Source organism: Mirounga leonina, unplaced genomic scaffold (assembly GCF_011800145.1).
Source record: "Mirounga leonina isolate KUSES-001 unplaced genomic scaffold, KU_Mleo_1.0 Mir_418, whole genome shotgun sequence".
Lineage (NCBI taxonomy): Eukaryota > Metazoa > Chordata > Mammalia > Carnivora > Phocidae > Mirounga > Mirounga leonina.
The window spans coordinates 17,439,700-17,461,011 of NW_023270739.1; positions in this window are offsets into that span (position 1 = coordinate 17,439,700).

Genomic DNA, 21,312 nt, shown 5'->3' on the forward strand with positions numbered 1-21,312 from the left:
CAGGAAAGAATGTCCAGTGGAAAAGGACGGTCTCTTCAACAAATGGTGTTGGGAAAATTGGACAGCCACATGCAGAATGAAACTGGACCATTTCCTTATACCACACACAGAAATAGACTGCAAATGGTTGAAAGACCTAAATGTGAGACAGGAGGCCATCAAAATCCTAAAGGAGAACACAGGCAGCAACCTCTTCAACCTCAGCTGCAGCAACTTCTTCCTAGAAACGTCGCCAAAGGCAAGGGAAGCAAGGGCAAAAATGAACTATTGGGACTTCATCAAGATAAAAAGCTTTTGCACAGCAAAAAAAAACAGTCAACAAAACCAAAAGACAACTGACAGAATGGGAGAAGATATTTGCAAATGACATATCAGATGAAGGGCTAGTATCCAAAATCTATAAAGAACTTATCAAACTCAGCACCCAAAGAACAAATAATCCAATCAAGAAATGGGCAGAAGACATGAACAGACATTTTTCCAAAGAGGACATACAAATGGCCCACAGACACATGAAAAAGTGCTCAACATCGCTCGGCATCAGGGAAATCCAATTCAAAACCTCAATGAGATACCACCTCACACCGGTCAGAATGGCTAAAATTAACAAGTCAGGAAACAACAGATGGTGGCGGGGATGCGGAGATAAGGGAACCCTCCTACACTGTTGGTGGGAATGCAAGCTGGTGTAGCCACTCTGGAAAACAGTATGGAGGTTCCTCAAAAAGTTGAAAATAGAGCTACCATACGACCCAGCAATTGCACTACTGGGTATTTCCCAAAGATACAAATGTAGGGATCCGAAGGGGTACATGCACCCCGATGTTTATAGCAGCAATGTACACAATAGCCCAACTGTAGAATGAGCCAAGATGTCCACTGACAGATGAATGGATAAAGAAGATGTGGTATATATATATACAATGGAATATTATGCAGCCATCAAAAGGAATGAGATCTTGCCATTTGCAACGACATGGATGGAACTGGAGGGTGTTATGCTAAGCGAAATAAGTCAATCAGAGGAAGACATGTATCATATGATCTCACTGATATGAGGAACTCTTAATCTCAGGAAACTGAGGGTTGCTAGAGTGGTGGGGGGTGGCAGAATGGGGTGGCTGGGTGATAGACATTGTGGAGGGTATGTGCTATGGTGAGCACTGTGAATTGTGCAAGTCTGTTGAATCACAGATCTGTACCTCTGAAACAAATAATGCAATATATGTTAAGAAAAAAAAAAAAGAAGAAGATAGCAGGAGGGGAAGAATGAAGGGGGAGAAATTGGAGGGGGAGACGAACCATGAGAGAGTATGGACTCTGGAAAACAAACTGAGGGTTCTAGAGGGGAGGGGGGTGGGAGGATGGGTTGGCCTGGTGATGGGTATTAAAGAGGGCACGTTGTGCATGGAGCCCTGGGTGTTATGCACAAACAATGAATCATGGAACACTACATCAAAAACTAATAATGTAATGTATGTGATTAACATAATAAAAAATTTTTAAAAAATTATTAATACATTAGAGTGTTTAAGAGAATTTAATTAACTAAATGAGACCAAACTGTAACCAGATTCCTTGTGACTATTAACATTTATAAATTTAAAATTGAATAAAAAGTTTTATGAGTTTAAAAGTTTAAGGAAAAATCAGAATTTTAAATTTGTAAATTTAATAAAATATTAATGTTTAAATGGCTGACAAATACAAAGTCTTTTGCAAACACAAAAGTCCCATCAAGGATAGCAAGAAACTCACACTGACATGGGTCACTGATACGGAGAGACAAACATCTGGAACCTACATACCAAGCACTTACCGTGTGCCACCAACTGACAGAACAAAGATACATAAGACAGCATGGTGGGGAAGACACAACGAAGCACAGATGAATAACTGCAACATGACTGAGAAAAGTACCTCAAAAGGAGGATGGGCCAGGATGTTTGGGGAGCTTGGCACAGGCCAGCCCAGACCTGAGGGTTAGAGAGGGTTTCCCTGGGGAGCAAGCACTTCTGAACGGAACCAATGGAGTAGAATGGGGAGTCCCCTAGAACAGCAGTGGTCTGAATCATAGCAAACCAGGCAATCATCTACAAAGAAAGAGGTAAAGGAGGTGGTTTTAAGGGCTTTAGATAGATCTCAAACAGTCCCAAGGTAGAATAAAAAAAAAAGGCAAGAAGCCAAGCTGCATTGCTTGAAACAGAGGTTTCTTACGCTGCCTGCAGGCTCATTACTATGACAATAATGGCATTCAGCTGCATGCCTTATATGAACCAGGAAGAATCTAGAACCAATCTAGAAGAAACTGGAACCAATCTACTATAGAGGGGATTTCCAGTTAACAAAAAAGGAGAGTTCATAGGCCCTTAGAATATTAAACCTTCAGTTGCACTTTAGTGACTGCATAGTTCTGCCTTCTCAATCCTGCCTACATTTCGGAAAAACAGAGATGCCAAAACCCCGCCCCAGACCTGCTGTATCACTCTTTGGAGGTTACAGTCCCAGAATATATGTGTATACGTATTTGTTTTGTTATGGTGGTTTTTAGTAATAGCAATAGTAGCAGTTGTAATATGTTTGCTGTGAAACAAAATCTCAAACACAAGTATATAAAGAAATTTCCCTTCTTCACCTTCCCTAATCCCAGAGGTTATTTATTCCATACCATGTATGACTGTATGAGTGTGTGTATATTTTAAAGGCCCCCCAACTAATAGATAATGTGTTAATGGTAGAATGAGGGTGGTGGGTGTTCACTATAAAATTCAACAAACATTTCTGTTTTAAGACCATCATAATAAAATATCCAGGAAACAAAATCTCTCCAACTGATCAGGATGCACAGTTGGGGCTGACAATCACTGGTCGAAGCCATAACCTAAACTGACAAATGAGAGAACTTTGGACAACAGAGGTAATGTTATGTGCCCCAAACCTAATAGGGTATAGAGGACAGAGTCAGCCCACGAACCTGGATCTTCCAGCTCTCTGTCCTGTGTTCTTTCCAGCACACCATGCCATCTCCAACAGGAGAGGCGGCCCCAGAGCAGACCAGGAAAGAAGACACAGGAGTTGCCTTTTCTGAACTTTAAATGACCAGGAATCTTGCATTTTTATTTTTCCTTGTGGCAGAAAACAACACTAGAACTCAGCTGCTATAATCTTTAATTTGTGTATGTTAATTAAATTATACTTATCTACCTTACTGACTCACATTGCCTTCAAGTACTTTAAGATTCCACAGAAAACTCGAGCATACATTCACCCTCATTTGTCTTCAAAAGTACTAAAGTCTATTGAAACTCTGCTGTGGCAGAGAGGAAGAAAAGACGTTTTCAAAAATGTTAAGCATTATCTTCTAAAGTCAATGAGGAATGACAATGAAATGACAGTATAAGAACACTCCTGATCATAAGTGAATATCAACACAGTAAGTCACAATTTTTCAATGGGGGCTATTAGTGTAAGTAAAAGGTTGGAAGATAATCTTTGTAGGCACTAAGATCCATTTTTTGGAAGGAAGTGGAAAGACAGGGATTAAATTAAATAAGTCTGAATTCCGAGTAGTATCGTTACAAAATAAGGCCACTGTTTATTGCCAAATTTTATATGCAACAAAGGCAACTTTTTCCATTTCCCACATAAAACTTAGAAAATGTCTAACTTATAGAATCTCTTTGTGGAAGAGCCTAAACTTTAGGGAAACTAAATGTTAAGGCTACATCTGCCAGCCTAGGGAGAATTCCGGCAGCTGCCTCTTTGTCGTGGCTTTTTGCTCTTCCCAGCAGTCAGTTCAAAATATAAAAAGATAGGGACATAGAAATCAGGAGACCTGGTTTCTAGTCCCAGCTTTGTTGCTCAACTGCTTTTTCTCAGCCTCCTTACCTGTAAAAATGGGGACTAAATGGTCTTTGAGGTGCTTTATAATGCTAAAATCCTGGACTGAATACCTGTGTGTTGGGGCGCCTGGGTGGCTCAGTCGGCTGAGCATCTACCTTCAGCTCAGGTCATGATCCCAGGGTCCTGGAATGCAGTCCCGCATCTAGCTCCTTGCTCAGCAGGGAGTCTGCTTCTTCTCCCTCTGTCCTTTCCCCTACTCTTGCTCATGCTTTCTCTCTCTCAAATAAATAAATAAAATCTTTTTTTAAAAAAAATGAATACCTGTGTGTCCCATCTAAGACATTTGGCAGTGTCCCTAAGGAGTAACCTTAAATATAACTACCTGGATATTTTTCTCCTACGTAATTGTTGCTCATCTTCCATTCATTCCCAGCCAGTTCTTAAAAATGTAGTCTGCAAAGAAAAGTTACCCCAAAAGGAAAAGGCTAAGAGTTATTTGAAAAGGCATTCCTTCTTCCCTTTTTGATTAGTATTTGTAAGAGATATAAATGCAAAAAAAAAAGAAAAAAAATCAACTGACCAGTGTGTGGGCCCTGAATATGAAGGGGATTTTCTTCAGTCTTAAATTAATCCTTAGAAACACAACTCCTTTTTTTTTTTTTATTATGTTATGTTAGTCACCATACAGTACATCATTAGTTTTTGATGTAGTATTCCTTGATTCATTGTTTGCGTATAACACCCAGTCTTCCATGTAGTACATGCCCTCCTTAATACCCATCACCGGGCTAACCCATCCCCCCACCCCCCTCCCCTCTAAAACCCAGTTTGTTTCTCAGAGTCCATAGTCTCTCATGGTTCATCTCCCCCTCCAACCTCCCCCCATTCATTTTTCCCTTCCTTCTCCATGTCCTCCATGCTATTCCTTATGTTCCATGTAGCCATCAGGGAAATTCAAATCAAAACCACATTGAGATACCACTTTACATCATTAGAATGGCAAAATTAACCAAGGCAAGAAACAACAAATGTTGGAGAGGTTGTGGAGAAAGGGGAACTTTCTTTACACTGTTGATGGGAATGCAAGGTGGGACAGCCACTTCAGAAAACAGTGTGGAGGGCGCCTGGGTGGCTCAGATGGTTAAGCGACTGCCTTCGGCTCAGGTCATGATCCTGGAGTCCCTGGATCAAGTCCTGCATAGGGCTCCCTGCTCGGCAGGGAGTCTGCTTCTCCCTCTGACCCTCCCCCCTCTCATGTGCTCGCTCTCATTCTCTCTCTCTCAAATAAATAAATAAAATCTTTAAAAAAAAAAAAAAAGAAAGAAAACAGTGTGGAGGTTCCTCAAAAAATTTAAAAAAAGAGCTACCCTATGATCCAGCAATTGCACTACTGGGTATTTACCCTAAAGACACAGATGTAGTAAAAAAAAAACACAACTCTTAAAGGCTACAATTGTTTTTTTGTTTTTTTTTTTATGACAAATTTAGGTAGTGACTTCACATTAAAAAGGTTCCCGAAAGGTATCCCATCAACAGACTCCAGCAATTATACTGGAGTCTATATTCCCTGATCCCCATAATAAAAGGTCTAGAAAGAAAAGTAAACTGAGGTGGCAAGACCTCATCTTCCCAGGCAGGGAGGCCCTGAGTCATTTCTGGTGCTGAATCCCTAGGGTGATTTTGAACCAAACCATTAACTTACATGAGTTCTAACATGGGTCTAGCTCTCTGCAGACTGCTCTCAGGAGTTCATTCTGACAGCCTCAGCTCCAGCAATCACTCTGCTCACCGCCAAGAAGAGGTCAGGAAAATCTGAGCATCCAGGACCCAATGACTTGCCCAGAACAGGCTTGGGAGCCAGAATGCCTAGCCCTGAGTTCTGGGTCTACCCATTCCTAGCTGTGTAACCTGGATAGGTTACTTCCCCTCCTGTATAATGGGAATAATAACTGCTACCTTCTAAGGTTTTATGAAGATTAAGAGAACTAGTTCGTGAATGAATAGCACCAGACATTAGAGCAAGCACTCATTAAGTGTTTACTATCATCATTTAACCTTTTGGCACCTTTACTCAATGCTGCTTTTAATCATCAATTGGTAAGAAGTGCGTGGTTACAGTACGGATTGCAAATTTTTAAAAATCTGAGTATCTAAAAACACAGCTGGGAGAAAGCTACTAAATGTTTTCAGTAACAAGCAAAAGGCTCTTATCTCTAAAATGTCAGAATGCCAAACACATACACACACACACACACACACACACACACACATAACCTGTACCAATTGGCAGTAGCTTCACCCCTGGAGTAGCAACTAACAAGCATGTGAGCATCCTGTTCATTTTTCTCTCACTCCTTTACTATATTCTAGGTACCACATTAAGGCTTTTCTATGTATTATGTCATTTAATACTTAAAACAACTCCATGGTAGAGATCAGTACTGCTTTCACTTTTCAGGTGAGGTACTTAAGATTCTGAGAGGACAAACAACTTTCCCCAAGGTCACACAATTAGGAAGTCTTGGATCTAGGAAGTGATCCCAGGTGTGATGACAAACACTGAACTCCCAACCATTGTATCATACTGCCACCTATCATTTATACCTGCTTTGATGAAGGATATAAAAGGAACTAATAATGCAAGAGATACATTCACATGCACATGGATCACTCTTCTTAGAGGAGAGGGTTCCAGTTTGGGTCTATGCCCTCCTTCTGATCTCCAACTCACCCATGTTCTACACATCATTTTTAAGAAATACATTTCCAAAGAGCTGTACTTCCAGTATTTATTTCCTGGAGGAAGGAAAAATAATTCTATTTCGAAGACAGCTATTTTAATGTGCTTAGTTTTTCACTCAAACCCTACACATTCTTCAAATGCAAATTTGAAAAGACATTTATATATATATTTTTTTAATTGTAGAGGGAAGGAGGAGGAAAGATGGTGTAATCAAGCTTTGAATTATATAGCCCTTTCTCAGTTTACCTCTTCACCCCAGAGAAGCACAACAAAAGGTACCCCACCCCCTGAGCATATCAGACCTTTAGACTGAAATACAGCTTGGAGGAAAGATTACACTGGAATTTTTTTTTTAATGAACTTGATACAATCACTGGGCTTCAACTGCACTTACCGTATAAGCATGTAAGCTAAAATTATTCCCTACTTTTTCATTTGTGAGATTGTCCGAAGAGAATTAGATTGATTTTCCTATAGTGAAATTGACAGTTGTGAAAAAGAATTAAAGCCAAAACTTTCTGTGACCAAGTAGAAAACATACGGACCAGGGGTTATCTCATCTTGGTTTGTATTTGACTAAGCATCGTGTGTGTGTGTGTGTGTGTGTGTGTGTGTTGCTGGGAAGGGGGCAGTGTGCATATGCACTTCCCAAATGTCAATTCCAAAATTCTAGCTCCATTTCCCATCAAGTGTTTTCATCTGCTTAATGTTTCACTGAGAAATACGTTAATCAAAAAACTCAATATGTTTCATGCGTGTGTGTGTGTGTGTGTTGCTGGGAAGGGGGCAGCGTGCATATGCACTTCCCAAATGTCAATTCCAAAATTCTAGCTCTATTTCCCATCAAGTATTTTCATCTGCTTAATGTTTCACCTCTACTCACTGAGGAATAAGTTAATCAAAAAACTCAGTATGTTTCAGGTGTTGCCTTCTCCAGGGATATAATCTCAAGATGTTGAGGTCTTTCTATTCAATTAGTTATACCCTGTGACCTAAAAATTATTGGGTTGCTCCAGTCTTTTCGTTATAAAATGTTGTTGATGCAGTTCAGCACACCCTTAAGGAGGTCAAGATTTAGAGGTAATTTGCTTTGGGCTTAGTTTCTGGCTATTCTTAAGATTTCATTAAAATAGATCCTAGAGCTTAATGTTTTTGAATGTTATAATTATTTAACTTCCTTTTCTTAAAAGCTTTCTAGACTACTTTTATTGGGAAGAAACCACACAGGACATAGAAGCAGTTCTGTTTTTCCAAGTCAGACTCTAGAATAGCAGTTGGCAAACTTTCTATGAAGGACCAGAGGGTAAATATTTTCTGCTTTGCAGGCCATACAGCCTCTGCTACAACTACTCAACTCTGCGACTGTAACATGAAAGTAGCCAGAGAGGACACAAAAACAAATTAGCATGACTGTTCTAAGAAAACTTTATTTACAAAACCACTAATTGAGCCACATGTGGCCCACAGACCATAGTTTGCCAACCCTCTCTGGATCATCCCAAGAGGCTGAATTTCTAAGGGTGGCTGATCTTCTACCCAACATCACAATAGAGGTTGTTTTAAAAATTGAGTGACTTGGGTGCTATAATTATCCATATACTTTATGTACTTGTCTGCTTATCTGTGTTGTATTTCATAATAAAGTTAGGTTTTGTTTTTAAGTAAGTGACTAAGTGACCCAGGAAGCTGGTTGGTCAAGGCTTAGAAGCAGGATACAAAGGGAACTTTTCTGGATAGGTCAAAGATTTTCACAGGGATTGAAAAATTTTAGAGTTGGAAGAAAGTTAATATTATATAGTCCAACCTCCTTCCCAATGGAGGAATTCCTTTTGCAACATCCCCAGCAGGTATTTAGTTCATCTGTGAGGGAAAATGTTTCAGGTTGGATTGGGGGGAAGGATTAACATTTTATAAAGCAAAAATTGGTCTTCTCTACTTCATTCAATAGATAATCCTATGGACACCAAAAGCAAAGGCAACAAAAGCAAAAACAAATGGGACTACAACAAATTAAAAAGCTTCTGCACAGTAAAGCAAACCATCAACGAAGTGTAAAAACAACCTACAGAATATGAGAAAGTATTTGCAAATCATGTGTCTGATTAAGGGTTTAATACCCAAGGTATAAGAACTTCTATAACTCAATAGTCAAAAAAAAATCTGATTAAAAACTGGGCAGAGGAACTGAATAGACATTTAAAAGGAGACCTACAAATGGCTAACCAGTATATACATAAAAAGGTATTCAACATCACTAATCAGGGAAATGCAAATCAAAATGCAAATATCACCTCATACCTGTTAGAATGGCTACATCCAGAAAATAAGTGCTGGCAAGGATAGAGAAAAGGGAACCCTTGTGCACTGTTGGTAGGAATGTAAATTAGTACAGCCACTAAAACCATATGGAAGTTCCTAGAATATTAGAAATAAAGCTACCATATGATCTAGCAATCCTACTTCTGTATATTCAAAGGAAATGAAAATAGGCTATTGAAGAGATATCTGCTCTCTCATGTTCACTGCAGCATTGAGTGTGTAGGTTTCCTCACACCAACAAGCAATTCTCAGGCACCACCAGGGTGTCCAAGATTTCAACCCAATTTAATTCCATTCTGATCCTATCTACCTCTCCAGGTAGACTGCATCAGATTCCACAGATAAAAGGGCTCAGCCCCACAAGACAGTCCTCCACACAGGGACCAATTGCAAGCCTAGGTTATATATTATCTGTGCTTCTAACCAACTAGATAAATGAAAATCAGAGGTTTCTAAAACCCTCTCCTTGGCTTTGATTAATTTGCTAGAACAGCTTATAGAACCTAGAGAAACATTTTGCTTACTGGTTTATTACAAAAAGATATAATGTGGGAGTAGCCAGATGGAAGAAAAGCATAGGGCAAGGCATGGGGGAAGGGCACAGAGCTTCCATGGCCTCTCTAGGGGCACTCTTCTTCCAGCCCCTCCACACGTTTGCCAACCCAGAAGCTCTCTGAAACCTGGCCTTTTGGGGTTATAGGGAAGCTTCATTACACGGTCATGATGCATTAAGTCTTTGGCAACTGATGAATCCTCCAGTTCTTCTTCCCTCCTGGGACTGTAAGTTCCAACCCTCTAATCACATGGTTAGCTCCACTGGCAACCAGCCCCCATTTTTGCTTTACAAAAGTCACCTCATTAACAGAGAGCTCTATTGCTCCCATCACTTAGAAAACTCCAAGAGTTTTAGAAACTCTGTACCAGAAACGGGGACCAAAAAAAAAATTCTTATAATTCACAGTATCACACCAAGATACACACACACACACACAACCAAGAATATTATTCAGCCATGAGAAAGAAGGATATCCTGCCATTTGCAATATGGATGGGCCTTGAAGACAATACAGAAAGGCAAATACTGCATGGTATCATTTATATGTAGAATCTTAAAAAAAAAGTAAAACTCATAGAAATGGGGGCTAGGGAAAATAGAAGAGGTTGGTAAAAGGGCACAAACTTTCAAAAATAAGTATCCCTGTAAAATGACCAGGTTCAAATCATAATACTTGGCTCTGTGAGAACACAAACATCTAAAACACTGTCAGTCTCTGAGGGAGCTCACAGTTTAATGGAAGAAATAAGATAGGATGTGAAGAGTTACAACAGAAAGCAGAAAAAGCACAGTTATGATTTAAAGATAACCAACAGACAACCCAATTTAAAAATGAGGGAGGGACTTGAACAGGCACTCCATAAGACCTAGGAAGAGATGCTCCATGTCATTACTAATACAAAGAAATACAAAGTAAAAACCACAATAAGTTACCATTTCCCATCCACCAGACTGGCAAAATATAAAAGACACTTTCAGGGCTGGCAAGGATGTAGACCAATGAGGGCACTCAGAGCTGTTGTGGGGACTGGATGAGTTTATAGGTGTGAAGTGCTCAGAGGATTGCCAGGCACAGTGAACACTATGTGAGTTAGCCATCTGTCATCATCATCATGGTCATTGAAATTATGTATTGATGGTGAAAGTGTAAATGGATATAACCTATTTGGAAAACAATTTGGCCTTTAATATGGCTGAGCATGTTTATAGCCTGTGGCCCAGCAATTTCACTCCTGGGTAAATCCTTCAAAAAACTCTTGCACCTGGAGACGTATACAAGAGGATTTATAAGAAATTTGGTTTTTTTTTAATATTTATTTATTTGAGGGAGGGGAAGGACAGTCCTAAGTAGATTCTGTGCTGTGCACAGCACCCAACATTGGGCTCCATCTCATGACCCTGAGATCACAACCTGAGCCGAAACCAAGAGTCAGACAATTAACCAACTATACCACCCAGGTGCCCCAAGAAAATTGTTCTTAATAGCTCCAAGCCGAATCATGCAAGTGTCTGTAAATGGAAGAATAGAGATGTTAGGTATATTAATACACTGGAATACTATACAGGAGCAGATATGAATGAACTACACCAGTCCATAACAACCTAGATGAATCTTCTCCAATTTATCTTCAGGTGAAAAAAAGTCTCAAAAATACACTGTTCCTGTTTATGTAAAATTCAAAAACTAAACTATGTATAATGATACATGCTAATTATCCTTGAATTTTAAGAAACAAAAATTTTAAAAAGTTTAAAAAACTAAACTATGTATTATTTAGGGATATGAATGTATAGTAAAACTATAAAATAATGAAAATCCCCAAATTTAGTAGTTACCTTTAATATGGAAGAGGAAAAAAAAAATACAATCAGGGAGAGGCCACAGGAGTGTTCAAAGGCAATGTTTATGGTCTTTTGTTTAAACCGGGTGGTGGATAAACAGGTATTTAAGATTGTCTCATTCTTTATCTTATGTACACTTTATATTTTATATCTACTCAATAATTAATACACCTATTTTTAATAAGAATTAAAAGAGGAGGGCGCCTGGGTGGCTCAGTTGGTTAAGCGACTGCCTTCGGCTCAGGTCATGATCCTGGAGTCCCTGGATCGAGTCCCGCATCGGGCTCCCTGCTCAGCAGGGAGTCTGCTTCTCCCTCTGACCCTCCCCCCTCTCATGCTCTCTCTCTCATTCTCTCTCTCAAATAAATAAATAAAATCTTAAAAAAAAAAAAAAAGAATTAAAAGAGGAGAGGTTACTTCTAACTGGGAGAAACTGGAAAGGTAGGCCACCATGGCCAATAGGATTCTTTTTTTAATCAACCTGGTTGGTGGCATGGCCTTGGGATTCTGCAGCTGCTTTGGGCTCCAAGGGGGGGAAAAAATCTACAATTAATTAGTGTGCCCTGGTCACAGATCTCTCAGTGCCAATATTCCCTGAGGGTTTGGCACCCCTGAGTTGAGGTGTTCCTGGCCTACAAGTCATTACATTATGCTGCATGATCTCCCTGTGACTCAAATTCCATCTGTGTTGGGTGTTGAAAGAGTGCAGAGATTTAGGAGGGAAGGAATACAGGTCAGACAGAATAATAGGAATATTTCAAGAAAACCAAAGAGCATTTTGGTTTCAGGCCAAAATCTGCTAATTTAAGCCATTCCTTTTCAATAGAGTCCATGATGTGGAGAGTATTATAGAATCAATCATATTCTAAAATCACTTAGATTTGGCTCAAAATGTGTATTTTTAGAGATAGGCATATCCAAGGATATAACAATTCTCAGCAACTTAGACCAACAGGTTAAATTTAGATTCTGGACACCCATCAGCACCTCTGTTCCTTCCTTCCTCCCTCCCTCTCACTTAGTGCCAGAGATGGAGCCGAGGCGCGGGCTCTCAGCTCAGGGTTGCCACAGACTGTGATCTGGGGCACAGTCGGGCCACTGCTCCTCCAGCAGGGACCCAACAAGCGGCAGGTCCGGGGAGACTCCCCTTCCTCCCCCGGGAGGAGCAGCACGGGAGCGCACCACAGGGATCTCCTGGGTTTGGAGACTCCAAACGGGGTCAGGTGCCCGAGCTAGAAACACTTGGTCACAGGCCAGGTGAGCATGGAGTGCGGCCGGAGACCGGGGAGACAGGAGTGATTCACTGTTTTTCTCTGGGGCTCACTGAGGAGCAGGGCCCCAAGTTCTCAGCTCCTCCGGGCAGAGATTGGGAAGCCGCCATTTCACTCTCATCCTCCGAAGCTGTACAGAAAGCTTGCAGGGAACAAAAGCTCCCAGAGCAAACCCAAGCAGATTACTTAGCCAGGCCTGTCAAGGGCAGGGCAATCCTGCCTCCAGCAAAGACATTTAAGAACCACGGCAACAGGCCCCTCCGGCAGAAGATCAGCAAGAACAGCCAGCCAAGACCAAGTTTACCAATCAATGAGAACAGAACTCCAGCACTAGGGGAATACAGCACATAGAATTCATGGCTTTTTCCCCCGTGATTCTTTAGTCTTTCAAAGTTAATTTTTTTTTTAAAGATTTTATTTATTTATTCATGAGAGACAGAGAGAGAGAGAGAGAGAGAGAGGCAGAGGGAGAAGCAGGCTCCCAAGGAGCAGAGAGCCTGATGCGGGACTCAATCCCAGGACCCTGGGATCATGACCTGAGCCGAAGGCAGACGCTTAACCATCTGAGCCACCCAGGCGCCCCAAAGTTAATTTTTTTAATTTTCTATTTTTTTCTTTTTTGAAATTTTCTTTTTCCCTTTTTCAACCAACACCTTATCAATCCCATTTTTAAAACTTTTATTTTTCATTTTTGGAGTCATATTCTATCCCTTTATAGTAGTTAACCAAAAAAAAAATTAAAAAATTAATAAAATTTAGGGATACAGTTTCTTCTAACAGACCAAAATATACCCTAAATCTCTAGTATATGGCTTTGTTCTAGTCTTCTGACTGATCACATTCTCTCCTTTTTTTTTTTTAAATCCTTTTTTCCAACCAACTTCTTATCACTTTTATAAAAACTAATTTTCATCTTTACAGTTATATGCCATCCCTTCATTGTATTTACCCTTATTTTTGTACATATATAAGCTTTTCTTTAAAATTTTGGGAGGCAGTTTCTTCTAACAGACCAAAATATGCCCAAAAGCTAGTGTGTGGCACTGATCTATTCACCAGCCTGATCATATTTGATCATACTCTTTTTTTAATCTTTTTCTTTCTTTTTTTTTTCTATTATCTTTCTTTCCCTTTCTTTCCCCCCGGTTTCAGGTCTCTTCTGATTTCTTTATTGTATATTTTTCTGAGGTCATTGTTACCCTGTTAGCATTTTGTTCTCTCATTCATCTATTCTCCTCCTGAAAGCAGCTTGGGAGAAGAGATATGTAACCTAAATGGTAGAAACATTAGACTGTCAACAGACCTATCTACAGAGACCTGGCAGGCAAGAAAGGACTGGCATGATATATTCAGAGCACTAAATGAGAAAAATATGCAGCCAAGAATACTATATCCAGCTAGGCTGTCATTGAAAATAGAAGGAGAGATAAAAAGCTTCCAGGACAAACAAAAACTAAACGAATTTGCAAACACAAAACCAGCCCTACAGGAAATATTGAAAGGGGTCCTCTAAGCAAAGAGAGAGCCTAAAAGTAACATAGACCAGAAAGGAATAGAGATAATATACAGTAACAGTCACCTTACAGGCCATACAATGGCACTAAATTCCTATCTTTCAATAGTTACCCTGAATGTAAATGGGCTAAATGCCCCAATCAAAAGACACAGGCTATCAGATTGGATAAAAAAACAAGACCCATTGATATGCTGTCTGCAAGAGACTCATTTTAGACCCAAAGACACCTCCGGATTGAAAGTGAGGGAGTGGAAAATGATTTACCTTGCTAATGGACACCAAAAGAAAGCTGGGGTGGCAATCCTTGTACCAGACAAATTGGATTTTAAACCAAAGACTGTAATAAGAGATGAGGAAGGACACTATATCCTACTTAAAGGGTCTATCCAACAAGAAGATCTAACAATTGTAAATATCTATGCCCCTAACATGGGAGCAGCCAATTATATAAGCCAATTAATAACAAAAGCAAAGAAACACACTGACAATAATACGGTAACGGGGGGGACTTTAACACCCCCCTCACTGAAATGGACAGATCATCTAAGCAAAAGATCAGCAAGGAAATAAAGGCTTTAAATGACACACTAGACCAAATGGACTTCACAGATATATTCAGAACATTCCATCCCAAAGCAACGGAATACACATTCTTCTCTAGTACCCATGGAACATTCCCGAGAATAGATCACATCCTAGGTCACAAATCAGGTCTCAACTGGTACCAAAAGATTGGGATAATTCCCTGCATAGTTTCAGACCACAATGCTTTGAAACTAGAACTCAATCACAAGAGGAAAGTCGGAAAGAACTCAAACACATGGAGGCTAAAGAGCATCCTACTAAAGAATGAATGGGTCAACCAGGAAATTAAAGAAGAATTTAAAAAATTCATGGAAACAAATGAAAATGAAAACACAATTGTTCAAAATCTTTGGGATACAGCAAAGGCAGTCCTAAGAGGAAAGTATATAGCAATGCAAGCCTTTCTCAAGAAACAAGAAAGGTCTCAAATACACAACCTAACCCTACACCTAAAGGAGCTGGAGGAAGAACAGCAGATAAAGCCTTAATCCAGGAGGGGAAGAGAAATAATAAAGATCAGAGCAGAAATCAATGAAATAGAAACCAAAAGAACAGTAGAACAGATCAACGAAACTGGGAGCTGGTTCTTTGAAAGAATTAGTAAGACTGATAAGCCCCTGGCCAGACTTATCAAAAAGAAAAAGAGAAATGACCCAAATAAATAAAATCATGAATGAAAGAGGAGAGATCCCAACCAACACCAAAGAAATACAAACAATTTTAAGAACATATTATGAGCAAATATCTGCAAGCAAATTAGATAATCTGCGAGAAATGGATGCATTCCTAGAGATGTCTCAACTACCAAAACTGAACCAGGAAGAAACAGAAAACCTGAACAGACCTATAACCACTAAGGAAATTGAAGCAGTCATCAAAAATCTCCCAACAAACAAAAGCCCAGGGCCAGATGGCTTCCCAGGGGAATTCTACCAAACATTTAAAGAAAAATTAGTACCTATTCTTCTGAAACTGTTCCAAAAAATGGAAATGGAAGGAAAACTTCCAAATTTGTTTTATGAGGCCACCTTTACCTTGATCCCAAAACCAGACAAAGACCCCATTTAAAAGGAGGATTACAGACCAATATCCCTGATGAACATGGATGCAAAGATTCTCACCAAAATATTAGCCAATAGGATCCAACAGTACATTAAAAGGACTATTCACCACAACCAAGTGGGATTTATTCCTGGGCTGCAAGGTTGGTTCAACATCTGCAAATCAATCAATGTGATACAATACATAAATAAGAGAAAGAACAAGAACCATATGATCCTCTCAATAGATGCAGAAAAAGCATTTGACAAGGTACAGCAACCTTGATTAAAACTCTTTACGGTGTAGGGATAGAGGGTACATACCTCAATATTATGAAAGCCATCTACGAAAACCCACAGCGAATATCATTCTCAATGGGGAAAAACTGAGAGCTTTCCCCCTAAGGTCAGGAACATGGCAGGGATGTCCACTATCACCACTGCTATTCAACATAGTACTAGAAGTCCTAGCCACAGCAATCAGAAAACAAAAAGAAATAAAAGGCATCCAAACCAGCAAAGAAGTCAAACTCTCACTCTTTGCAGAGGATATGATACTTTATGTGGAAAACCCAAAAGACTCCACCTCAAAACTGCTAGAACTCATATAGGAATTCAGTAAAGCGGCAGGATATAAAATCAATGCACAGAAATCAGTGGCATTCCTATACACCAACAACAAGACAGAAGAAAGAGAAATTAAGGAGTCAATCCCATCTACAATTGCACCCAAAACCATAAGATACCTAGGAATAAATCTAACCAAAGAGGCAAAGAATCTGTACTTAGAAAAGTATGAAATACTCATGAAAGAAACTGAGGAAGACACAAAGAAAAACATTCCATGCTCATGGATTGGAAGAACAAATACTGTGAAGATGTCAATGCTACCTAGAGCAATCTACACATTCAATGCAATCTCCATCAAAATAGCATCCACTTTTTCCAAAGAAATGAAACAAATAATCCTAAAATTTGTATGGAACCAGAAAAGACCCCAAATAGCCAGAGGAATGTTGAAAAAGAAAAGCAAAGCTGGTGGCATCACAATTCTGGACTTCAAGTTCTATTACAAAGCTGTCATCATCAAGACAGTATGGTACTGGCACAAAAACAGACACATAGATCAATGGAACAAAATAGAGAGCCCAGAAATGGACCCTCAACTCTATGGTCAACTCATCTTCGACAAAGCAGGAAAGAATGTCCAGTGGAAAAGGACGGTCTCTTCAACAAATGGTGTTGGGAAAATTGGACAGCCACATGCAGAATGAAACTGGACCATTTCCTTATACCACACACAAAAATAGACTGCAAATGGTTGAAAGACCTAAATGTGAGACAGGAGTCCATCAAAATCCTAAAGGAGAACACAGGCAGCAACCTCTTCAACCTCAGCTGCAGCAACTTCTTCCTAGAAACGTCGCCAAAGGCAAGGGAAGCAAGGGCAAAAATGAACTATTGGGACTTCATCAAGATAAAAAGCTTTTGCACAGCAAAAAAAAAACAGTCAACAAAACCAAAAGACAACTGACAGAATGGGAGAAGATATTTGCAAATGACATATCAGATGAAGGGCTAGTATCCAAAATCTATAAAGAACTTATCAAACTCAGCACCCAAAGAACAAATAATCCAATCAAGAAATGGGCAGAAGACATGAACAGACATTTTTCCAAAGAGGACATACAAATGGCCCACAGACACATGAAAAAGTGCTCAACATCGCTCGGCATCAGGGAAATCCAAATCAAAACCTCAATGAGATACCACCTCACACCGGTCAGAATGGCTAAAATTAACAAGTCAGGAAACAACAGATGGTGGCGGGGATGCGGAGATAAGGGAACCCTCCTACACTGTTGGTGGGAATGCAAGCTGGTGTAGCCACTCTGGAAAACAGTATGGAGGTTCCTCAAAAAGTTGAAAATAGAGCTACCATACGACCCAGCAATTGCACTACTGGGTATTTACCCCAAAGATACAAATGTAGGGATCCGAAGGGGTACATGCGCCCCAATGTTTATAGCAGCAATGTCCCCTATAGCCAAACTGTGGAATGAGCCAAGATGTCCATTGACAGATGAATGGATAAAGAAGATGTGGTATACATATACAATGGAATATTATGCAGCCATCAAAAGGAATGAAATCTTGCCATTTGCAACAATGTGGATGGAACTGGAGGGTATTATGCTGAGCAAAATAAGTGAATCAGAGAAAGACATGTATCATATGATCTCACTGATATGAGGAATTCTTAATCTCAGGAAACAAACTGAGGGTTGCTGGAGTGGGGGGTGGGGTGGGAGGGATGGGGTGGCTGGGTGATGGACATTGGGGAGGATATGTGCTATCGTGAGCGCTGTGAATTGTGTAAGACTGTTGAATCACAGACCTGTACCAGTGAAACAAGTAATATATGTTAAAAAAAAAAAAAAAGATAGTAGGAAAGGTAAAATGAAGAGGGGATATTGGAGGGGGAGACGAACCATGAGAGACTATGGACTCTGAGAAACAAACTGAGGGTTCTAGAGGGGAGGTGGGTAGGGGGATGTGTTAGCCTGGTGATGGGTATTAAAGAGGGTACATATTGAATGGAGCACTGGGTGTTATACGCAAACAATGAATCATGGAACACTACATCAAAAACTAATGATGTAATATATAGTGATTAACATAACATAATAAAATTAAAAAAAAAAAAAAGACTCCATGAATAGGTTTCTTTATCTTCGCATTTTGGTTTTTTCTTGGTTTCAAGAGAGAAGCTATTTGTCACATTGTAAATAGCTATCTAAACAGATGGTTCCTCACATATTAGATGCTATCATAGCCACAGAGATTCATGACATGACATTTTTAATATCTGGTAATTACTTAGATTTAAAGGAGTCAAAGTCAGATTCTATAAAAAGATCATTTTGCCTTTAAAATTAATGCTACTCCCAATCCCCTTTAAACATCTAAGTATGTGAACTCAGTGTGGGGAAATCTAAAAATTTGGGGAAATTGTAACATTTTAAATCACAGAAAAATATCATGTCTTCATTCAATGATACTAATAAAAACTAACCTAAAAGTACTGCATTTACAGCAAAGCTGTAACAAACCAAATAAAGCAATTAGATTCAATGAATGCATTGAGGACCTCTGATGCTCAGGCCCTGGGTTAAAAATACACTGAAAATACAGGAATAAGATGAAGTTCCTGACCCAGGGGCACTCAGAGACCCAAGAGAGCTGGATATGTAAGCACATAAATTAAAATGCAGCATGAGGAGGGCTGAAATAAATGTAAAATGTACAAGGTCAGGGTCGTAACATTTTCCCTGGCTTTCAAAGAATTTGTCATCTCCACAACCTTCATTCCACCCACTGTGTGAAATTACGTGTATTACAAAGCACTGAGGACTTGTCTCTGGTCCCTCTGGTTTGGTTTTGACCTTGTTTTCTGCTGAGTTAGAGGAAAGAATGACTCTGAGGTGAGCACAGTACGCTCTGTACATACTAAGACTCAAATCTTCCATCGCTTCGATTCCACATGGTCTCAAACACTGTGGGTTCTGGCATTACTCAAATCCTACCTGAATAGCTTCTCCGACCATTCTGTTAAACAACTTTATTACATTAATTAAGTCACACTTCCAGCATAAAAATGGCCCTCCTACGCAGCTTAATGTGAATAAGGGGTGGCATTATCAGACAAGAACGGAGATGTAAGATTCTCTTGCCAATCAGTCACGGAACTGCAACTTAGACCCTTGGAGCCTGACTCAAAAATCCAAACCTTCTAGCAGGGCCTCTCCAGAGAAGTTTACTTTGCTATCCACCCCCAGGATATCAATAAAATCTTTCATTCCTCCCAGTTTTAGGAAAACAGGGTTTTACCACATTTTCATACCTTCTCAGTACATTTAAGGAAACAAAGCAATCTGACATTTTTACTCACTTTAACTGATGTCCTTCTCAGATAGGCAGCTTTCTCCTTGCAAACGCTAATAGCTGGAATGACGGTATAATCAAGCGAGCAGTACCACTAACTCACCTACAAGCATTACGGCTGCTGGACTCACCTCTTGTCAGCCTCCGTAAGAGCGTGACCAAGAGTATTAGCTATCATTTTATACTTTACCAGCACCATTCCTTCCAGAACACATTTTCAATTGAATGATGCTCTGAGGAAGCATACAAACAAAAATGATCACCTGGTTATTAGCCCAACCGTCCATGGGTATCAGGTGGTTTTCCAGTTTAAAAGTAGTCTGTAGCGGGCGCCTGGGTGGCTCAGTTGGTTAAGCGACTGCCTTCGGCTCAGGTCATGATCCTGGAGTGCCAGGATCGAGTCCCGCATCGGGCTCCCTGCTCGGCAGGGAGTCTGCTTCTCCCTCTGACCCTCCCCCCTCTCATGTGCTCTCTCTCATTCTCTCTCTCTCAAATAAATAAATAAAATCTTAAAAAAAAAAAAAAGTAGTCTGTAGCTAAATGTATGAGGTCTCCTCAGAGGACACTCTTACCCAAATTTGCACCACCACCCACCCTGTCCTTGCATTTTCTCCTTGAGATGCTAACAGGTGGTCCTCAGTTTAGGAAAGAAGGAGTTACTAAGCCTTTTGTTCAGAACTCAGAAAGGAAGCTCGCCATGTGACTAAGGAGTATGTATGCCTCTTAGACTGTCAGGATGAAGCCCCAATGCTGGCTCATGCTCAATAAATGTGGGGTAGACTGGTGAGTGAATGCAAGAAGTGGGGTTATAAGTCACGGTAAAATTCAAGGCCAGTTCACAAAAGCCCACATGACTAAAATAAAGCACTCAGAACCATGAACGGAGGATGAAGCACTCTGGGCACCAGTAGCTGCTCCTGCATCAGGGCTGGAAGGCGCACAGGAGCCACTCATTTAGAAAGGAAGAAAGACCAGAGAGGTCAGGAAACTCATTCAGAGTCACACAGCTAGGCTCCCAACTAGCACCCTATATGGACAGAGGAGCTGCAATTTGAGGAACAACCTGGTGCAGTCAGACAGGTATTAACTGTTGGACTTTGGGGCAACTACTTCCCATCTCTGTTCCTGGTTTTCATGGCTGTAAAATAAGGATATTGACTCCAAATGCTGATGGCCGATGTCCAAGCTGCCAGCATCATACTGAGCGCATGGAAGACCCCTAACACAGGACCTGGTACACAGTAGACACCCAGTAAATATTAGCACTTTATCTTTCCCCTACACATCACCCAAATGGCCTCCTTCAAAGCCCGAAGAAGCTCTGCATTTCCATGGGATCAAGATTGTGTGTCACACAGGGACAGAGGCAATGGAGTAACCCTGTAAAGAAATGCATGGGAATGATAAACCCTGAATTCAGAATAGCACTTACCTCTGCGGGGAAAGGAAAGGTACATGAGAGCTTCAAATTTACCATCAATATTTGAGGTCTTCAGGTAAGAAAACACATATTTTAATGTGTTTCTCATATCTGAAATATTTCATGAGAAAGTGTTTAGATAAAAGACCCAAATCCTTGAGAAAATGGCACAAGGAACCACAAAGTATATATAAGGGGGCAAAAAAGGGGAAAAGTTTGGGAACATGGGGAA